Source organism: Triticum aestivum, chromosome 3B (genome assembly GCF_018294505.1).
Source record: "Triticum aestivum cultivar Chinese Spring chromosome 3B, IWGSC CS RefSeq v2.1, whole genome shotgun sequence".
Taxonomy (NCBI): domain Eukaryota; kingdom Viridiplantae; phylum Streptophyta; class Magnoliopsida; order Poales; family Poaceae; genus Triticum; species Triticum aestivum.
Genome location: NC_057801.1, coordinates 552,060,214 through 552,066,321, shown reverse-complemented (window position 1 = coordinate 552,066,321; position 6,108 = coordinate 552,060,214).

The following is a 6,108-nucleotide window of genomic DNA, read 5'->3' as shown; positions in this document are numbered from 1 at the left end:
ACTTGCTCTAAGCACATCTAAGCACTTACTAGCACCCCCTCGACCGTGGACCTTGACGGTGTACGTCACCTTGTGTCTCATAATTTTCCTCGTCATCATCTGAGTCCTAGAAGATCTCATGCACATCATCATTAGCATGCAAGCGCCTTGATAGACAACATGCACAGAGGGAGTAGAGGCGACTAGGACGCACCACCAACACGTCGTGGGCACTCCGTATGTGATCGTGTGCGTGCAACGTGCGTGTTTTTCCATCAGTGCTAGCTCTAAGGCCGAGGCTGCAGTCGTCTTTGTCTCCGACTAGTAGTTGAGCAACGACGGCAAAGAGGTGTTGCAAGAGATGCGTATGCGCCGTTGCGTGAGAGCTTCGCCGTAGCACGATGAACCGGACGTCGCCGTGGATGGCGCACGCCTCCATGCAGCCGAGTGTGTGCACATGCATGTGTTATTCACGTGCATTCTGCGGCAGAGCGTGTGTGCATGCACGTCTTGTGTACGTGCGTTGTGTGCTCCATGCTGTGCGCGTTTGTGCATGAGTTGGATCAGATGGAGTTAGTGCATTGGCTTGTGTACATGCGTGGCTGCATGCGTCCTGTACATGCGTGGCTTGTTGCGTGGTTATCAATAATTCAATATAAACTACTCCCTCCATTCCTAAATATAAGTCTTTCTAGCCATTTCAAATAGACTACAACATACAGATGTATGTAGACATATTTTAGAGTGTAGATTCACTCATTTTGTTTCGTATGTAGTCCCTCATTGAAATATCTAAAAAGACTTATGTCGGGGAAACTAATCCACGAACACCTATGGGACCGGCGGACCGAGTCCCTTTCGGTTCGGCGGGCGGCGGAGATCGCACGAAGAGCAGATCGAGGCGAAGCACACGGGCAGTTTACCCAGCTTCGGAGCTCTCCAGAGAGATAACACTCCTACTGCTGCATGTCTGATTGTATTGAGTTCTTGCTCGGGTGCGCTGAGTGCTACAGTACACACGAGACCGAGCGTGAGTGTTTTCTGGTTTCGAACCCTCCTCTACGTTGCACATGGGCCTCCTTTTATATGCTCAAGGGGTCACCGACAGGTGGCAACATAGACAAGGGCAAAAATGGAAAAGAAGTTGCGGTTGGTACAACTACCTGTACAGTGTATCCTACCTAACCCTAACGGCAGGGGACAAAGGCATTAAATGCCCGTCTGCGTTGCCCAAACAGTGCAGAAAAGGACCGTCAGGGACGCCACCGCTCGCCACGATGGCAGTCTTGTCAGCGTCGCTTGCCACCGCGCACCGCTGGCTGCACAACCTCTTGCCACGCGCGCCTGGAAAGGCCCCCAGGGCGACACGTTGGTGGATGTGCTGGAGCGTAGGTACAGAGTGGCCGCTTGGCGCGGCAAGCGCCTTGCCGCGGTCGTTGTCTTGCCGCGCCCGGAAGCTTGTCGCTCACCGGGCCTTGCCGGGACGCGCGGCGCGTCGCAGCAAGTTCCTTGTGATGCCTTGGTTGGCCTTCCCGGCAAGCTCCTCTTTCCGGGGCCTTGTCTCCTTGGCTTGAATACTTTGTTCTTGAATGGCTCCAAAGGGACCACGGAGGACCTTGGTGGTCACCCGGCAAGCCTTGCCGCGGGGCGCTGCAACTTCCCGTGCACAAGTTCGGGATACTAGGGTACCCCTACTCTAGTACACCGACAGGAGCCCCCGGACCTGGGCCACACACGGTGCCGAGCGCTGTTGGGCCAGGCCCAAAACAGGGCACGGGCACACGCCGCCTGGGTCATGCCATGTCTTATTCCGTATCCACCGCGCCCTCCCCCAACGGCACGCGTCGAATGCGGCGTCGTGGGAGAGAACGTGGGTGGTTTCTTTATTCGGAAGGACGAAACGTCCGCCCCTTCCCTCTTTATAAGCAGGGGAAATAGGGGCAGTTCGCCCATCCTGCCGGTTGTTACTCCAATTTCCTAAATCTCCGCCGCTCCCCCCTTCTTCCCGAAGCTGAAAGAGAGCAACGCGCCGCCCTCCATTGCCACCAGTACCACCAACACCGTCGATCTCCCCCACCACCTTCACCATGGCTCCGAAAGCCGACAAGGGGAAGGGCGTGAAATCGGTCGAGGCGCAGCGGCTCGCGGCGCTGCGAAAGGAGTGGGCCATCTTCCCCCCTCAGCTTGCCGCGAAGGAGTTGAGGGAGTACTACTACCTTTTCTGGTCGACGGAGACGCGAGCGCATCCGCGCACGAAGGTACTCCCGGCCGCCGCTTCGGAACTAGCTCCAAACGGGTACCCCTTCTTCGCGCTGTTCTTCTACTGCGGGCTCTGCCCGCCCTTCTCTGAATTCTTCTGTGACATCATGGACACCTACGGGTTCCGCCTCCTTGACTTCACCCCCAACGCCGTTCTGACCATGGCAGTTTTTGCACATCTTTGCGAAAACTTTGTCGGAGTCCATCCAAACGTAGCCCTTTTCCGCCACTTCTTTATGCCCCGGGTTGAGAGAGGGGAGCCTCTTGCCGGCGGGATCGCTTGGATCTCGAGAGTCGGCAAGAAGGAAGCTTATCTGGAGGGAGAGCTCCGCAGCAAGTGGGAGGAATGGAGAGCAGAGTGGTGCTGGATTGTCGAGGAGAACCCGCAGCCATTTACTGCCCTGCGCCAAGCCTCAATAGTGCGTGGTAAGGATTGGAGCAACGTGGCCCCGGAAGACGACAGGCTGAAGATCACCGTCACTCGGATCCTACGCCTGAGGCTTGCTGGGCTCACCGTAGGCGCCGTTGGTGCAGATTTTCTTCGCCGCTGCATCGCCCCCCTGCAGGGGAGGAGGAGACCCGCCTGGGAGTTCCATAACTCGGCGGATATCATGAGGCTGCGCCCGGGCCTCAACTTCAACTTCACCGTCCTGGAGCTGGATGCGATGCTCCTGGAGCTGTTCAAGCGCGATCCTCAACATCCATTCATGTTGCCGAGGGGTGTCGTTCCGTTGTGCAACAACTCCTCGCTCGACCGCATCCGCGCAATGATGCCGCTGTGCGACTCGCACGGAATCGTCCCGACTTGGCAAGAGCCTGCAGACGACGTCGTGCGGGATTTCTTTGACGGCTTGGTAGAAGTGCCTGTCCGCGCTGATGAGCAGAAGAGCCTCACCCGCGACACCACCGATGATGAGATGCAGCGCATCGCCACCAGGCTGGAAGAGGCGGCAGCAGCCGCTGCCGCAGGCGAGTTTGGATTCACCGTGGAGGAGGCAGAGGCAGCAGAGGCCGCAAGCCTTGCCGAGCGAGAGGAGTTCGCCGGCGAGGAAGAGCTCGCCGGGCCTGAAGCTGAGCCGAACGAGCCCGGCGAGGGAGAGCTTGTCTGGCCCGAACCTTCAGATAGCTTGCCGCAAGCGGAGCCCCCAGCTCCACCAAGAAGGTGTCTCCGCAAGGCTGGGGACGTAGCGGGGCGGCAAACGAGTCAACAGCCGCCGTGCCGCGCGACACGCTCTACCGCGGCAAGCACAGTTGCCGCGGGAGCGCCTCACGCCGCCGCTGCAACTGGGGCGGGGTCTTCCCGGTCCACCGCTACTGCCCCTGCCAAGCGGGCAAGGCAACCTACTCCTCCGCCTCGTCGCACCGGAGGCGAGCCGGACTTCGATCTCTCCGCGCTCAGCTCCGACGAGGAAGAAGAAGAGTAAGATTCTTTGCTGTTCTTGTAGTTCTTCAATTTTGTTGCTTTGTCTTGTATCTGACTTGCTTTTACTCTGAACCTATTCCTTTTCAGGATGCTGGCCCAGAGAGCGGCCAAGAGAGCCAAGGCCCCGGTGATTGTCATCGAGGATGATCCCACCGCGATGGCAGAGGACATGTCCGAGACCACCTTGTCGGACCCGGCAACCATTCCCCAAAGCAGCCCCCAGCGCAGCCCTCAGCGTAAGTATACGATTTACTTCCTGCTGTCAGGCTCGCATAGGTGATCTTTCCTTGCTGATATCTGATTGTTGGTTTGTGCAGGAGCAGAGCAGCCTCACCAGGAGGGCCCGGAGGCCGCTCCCGAAATGCCATCTGCTTCTACTACACCGCCAAGGGAGGATTCCTTGGCAAGGGAGCGTTCTCCGGCAAGGGGCAGTTCTCCGGCAAGGGAGAATTCTCCGGCAAGGGACAGTTCTCCGGCAAGGGACGACACCAGTGATCCTCCGGTGGTTGAGACCACGACTGCAGATCCTAGCACAAGTAATCCTTTTGCTTGAAAACTTCCCTTGGGTTCTTCTTCTTATTTTCTTTCTGGATGTTTGCTTGACTTTTCTCCCTTTTCCGTTCGTCAGATCCATCTGCCATGGAGCAGATGGAAACTGAAGGAGAAGCCGGCGCTGATGATCCCGCCGATGAAGAGGCCACCAAAGCTGCCACCGCAGAAGCTGGCGAGGGATCCGGTGATCGCACTGACGGCCCCGAGGCTGCAGGAGCGCTAGGCGCTACGCCGACCGCCAATCCCTCCGCCGCTGCTGCAGCGCCAGGCTCCGAAGAGCCCCAGCCCGGCGCCTACTTGAAGGCCGGCGACGGCATCTTCATCAAGCTCCCCTGGGCGTCAAGCTCCAGGGCGCCGGTCGAAGGAGAAATCTTGGATGGAGAGGTGCTCGCCTCCGCTGGGCTGACGCTGGTCGACGCACCAAACAGCAGCAGCGACGAGCCTGAGGAGGAGCAGCTGCTGCGGAAGCTGCTGTCGCTCTACTGCGCCCGACAAGCCAAGCTGGCATCCCGAGAAGCACTTGTCGCGAAGGCGGGAGTGGACATCGAGAAGCGCGTGGAGGAGCTCCGGGGTCTCAGGCAGGAAGCCCTTCGGTCGCTGGCAGAGGAGCGGGAGCAACTTCTCGAGGAGCGGAAAGCCTTCCTCCTCGAGATGGCTGAAGTTGAAGAGAAGCAACGGCTTGTCGCCGAAAATCTATTTGCGCAGGAAGGAGAGTTGGCGCAGCGCAAAGTCAACCTTGACAGCCACGAGGAGGAGCTTGCCGCGCGCGAGCAAGCAATTGGCGGGGCTCTCAAGGAGGCAAGGGATGCTACCACAGCTGCCGAGGCCGCCAAGAAGGAGCTGGAGATGAAGGTGGCGCAGCTGGAAACCGATCTCAGGGCGAGCGGCGAGGAGCTTGCCGCGCTCAAGCGTGAGCGCGAGAAGGACGCTGCCGCTCATGGTGAGCTGCAGGGTCTTCTCGCTGAGAGGAGCAAGGAGCTCAGCGCCGCCAACGATTCCAATGCAGATCTCGAGTTGAAGCTGGCTACTTTGACTCAGACGCTGGACGGCGCCAGGGAGCGGGAGGTGGCCTTGTCGGAGAAGATCAAGGCCGAGGAGGCGCTGTTGGCGAGTGCTACTGCCGCCCAGGATACTTTTAGGGAGACTGTGGAGCACTGGACCGAGGGTCTCGTGAATGTTGCCGTAGCCATCAACGGGGAGCTGGCGCAGCTGGGGATGGAGGATCTCGGGTATCCCTCCGATGAGCACCTCCAACCCAGCGCCAAGCTCAGCCTGTTCTTCAAGGGCGTGGCGACGGCCCTCCAGCGACTCCGGGAGAAGATCCCAAAGTAGCTGGCTGACGAGTCGCGCAAGATCTGTGCAGGAGCTCTTCAGAAGGTGCTGGTGAAGGTGGCCTTCCGCAACCCAGGCCTCAACCTCACCAACGTCCTCAAGTCCTTGCCGCCGGATGCTGATCTGGAAGCGCTCAAGGCCCTTGTCGCACCCATTGTGGACAAGGTGAGCGGGATCAAGAGGGTTGAGGGCGATCGCATAGATTAGGCCGCCCGTTTTCTCTTTTTCTTGTCGCTGTTGGTCATGTCATGAGAACAATCTGTTAGAGCCGGGACAAGATATCTTGTAATATAACTTTATTTTGGGTAGAGATTGCTATGTTATTTCCTTTACTCGATTCCTTCCTTTGTATGTTTTTACCCTACGCTTTTAGGGAACTTGTCGGCGCAGGCACCTAGGCCACGAGCGCTGAGTGCGGGACGTCAGCAGCCTGCTGGCGGTGCCGCTTCCGACAAGAAACCTTGTCGCAACTAGTCGCAGCTCACTTAAGTTTTTGAGAGGACTCAAAACAAAGTAAGGGCGCAACTAGATACGAGTTGGTTCCTCCGCGCACAGGTTTTCCA